A 2,093-nucleotide genomic window follows, 5' to 3' on the forward strand; every position below is an offset into this window, starting at 1 on the left:
AAAAAAAAAAAAAAAAAAAAAAAGTTAATTTCTAGGCTGTGGTTGTTATAAACCAGTTTCCTAGAGCAGCTCCCTCGCTACGATCTATTGAAAGTCAGCCCTCGACACAAGGGCTGGAAAGAATTTAAAAAAAAAAAGTAATAAAAAAAAAAGAAAAAAAATGAAATAAAAAAATAAACAAACAACCCCCCCCCCCGGCCCAGTTTCCTCATATAGGGTCAGGTGGGTCACTGCAGTCATATGGACTTGGGTCAGCCTGTTCTGTGGTATGTTCTTGAGCAGGGCTGGATCATATTTCCTGTCCTTGTATAGTCCATAAGCTGAGAATTATTTCTGTTTTCGTTCTTTGCTGTTTGTCTGTTTTTTTTTTTTTTGTTTGTTTTTTGTTTTTCGAGACAGTTTTCTGTATAGGGTTGTCCTGGAACTCACTCTGTAGAACAGGCTGGCCTCGAACTCAGAGATCTGCCTGCCTCTTGTTTGTTTTTCAAGATAGTGTTTGTTTGTTTGTTGTTGTTGTTTTTGTAAATCCTGGCTGCCTAGAACTCACTCTGTAGACTAAGCCGCCTCTTCCTGCCCTGGCCTCCTGGGACAAAAGGCATGTACCTCCCAGCTGAGAATGCTTGTTACATTTTTACATGTTTAAAAATGAGAAGAAAAGCCCGGTGTGGTGGCGCATGCCTTTGATCCCAGCACTCGGGAAGCAGAGGCAGGCGGATTTCTGAGTTCGAGGCCAGCCTGGTCTACAAAGTAAGTTCCAGGACAGCCAGGGCTACACGGAGAAACCCTGTCTCAAAAAACAACAACAACAAAAAAAAAAAAATGAGAAGAAAACTGTAATGAAGCTGATGTGGGCCTTTCTTGAATTAAAAACTGATATTAAATGAGAATGCATGACTTTTTGAATTCAATCCTAAGTCAGTTCCTCATTTATGTTTGAATTGTGTTAAGATATGGATGGATTGACCCCAGTTCAAGATACTGATCGAAACTCAACCAAAATAGCTTTTATGTTCTAGACAGAATTATGTCAGAATAAGACATGCTGTCCTGGAACTCCTTGTGTAACTGAGGATGTGGGTCCTGCTGCTGCTTTCAGACTGTCAGTACAGGGGTGCATCACCACACATAGCCCAGAGTAAAATCTCGTGGAATGAGGAGGAAATGGTACAGAGTTTCTGTGCTGTAAAAGAAGATCCGCTGGGCGTGGTTGCGCACGCCTTTAATCCCAGCACTTGGGAGGCAGAAGCAGGCGAATTTCTGAGTTCGAGGCCAGTCTGGACTACAGAGTGAGTTCCAGGACAGCCAGGGCTATACAGAGAAACCCTGTCTTGAAAAACCAAAAATTAAAAAAAAAAATTAAAAAAAAAAGATCCAGATAGGAATATTTAACTCAATTCTAGTATAATATGCTCAGTAATCACTCCCTCCCCCTGGGGACTTGCCATGTAGCTCTACCTGCCCTAGAACTTATATAAACAGGCCAGATTTATTCTTGGCTATTTTCCTGACTTTATGTCCTGAGTGCTGAGATTATAGTCATGAGCCGCCAGGCTAGTCTTTAAAGTAATATTTCTATGTAATAATGGCAGTTAAGCAGTAAATGTGTTCAACTGTAATGTGAAACAATCTATCAGGATGATTGGGTGTTTGCCACACAATTTTTTTTTTAAAGATTTATTTATTATATCTTAAGTACACAGTAGCTGACTTCAGACACACCAGAAGAGGGCATCAGATTTCATTACGGGTGGTTGTGAGCCACCATGTGGTTGCTGGGATTTGAACTCAGGGCCTTTGGAAGAGCAGTCAGTGCTCTTAACCATCATCTCTCCAGCCCCCTACCACACAATTTTTAAAGAAAATTAAATTTTTATTTATTTTACTTTATCATCATCATTTTTGTTTTCTTTTTTTTTTTTTTTTAACTTTTTTTTTCTGCATGGCAGAAGAGGGTATCAGGAGCCAGGCATGGTGGCACACGCCTTTAATCCCAGCACTCGAGAGGCAGAGGCAGGCAGATTTCTGAGTTCGAGGCCAGCCTGGTCTACAAAGTGAGTTCCAGGACAGCCAGAGCTATACAGAGAAACCCTGTC

The 2,093-nt window shown here is 41.0% G+C and overlaps 1 protein-coding gene across 1 annotated transcript in view; it reads left to right on the plus strand.

Annotated features, from left to right (window-relative positions):
* The window catches only part of Commd1 (copper metabolism domain containing 1), a 26,075-nt gene that overhangs the window by 22,578 nt on the left and 1,404 nt on the right, over positions 1-2,093 (plus strand). The gene's annotated exons all lie outside the window — the stretch shown is intronic.

This window comes from Mus pahari, chromosome 13 (genome assembly GCF_900095145.1).
Source record: "Mus pahari chromosome 13, PAHARI_EIJ_v1.1, whole genome shotgun sequence".
NCBI classification, from domain to species: Eukaryota; Metazoa; Chordata; class Mammalia; order Rodentia; family Muridae; genus Mus; species Mus pahari.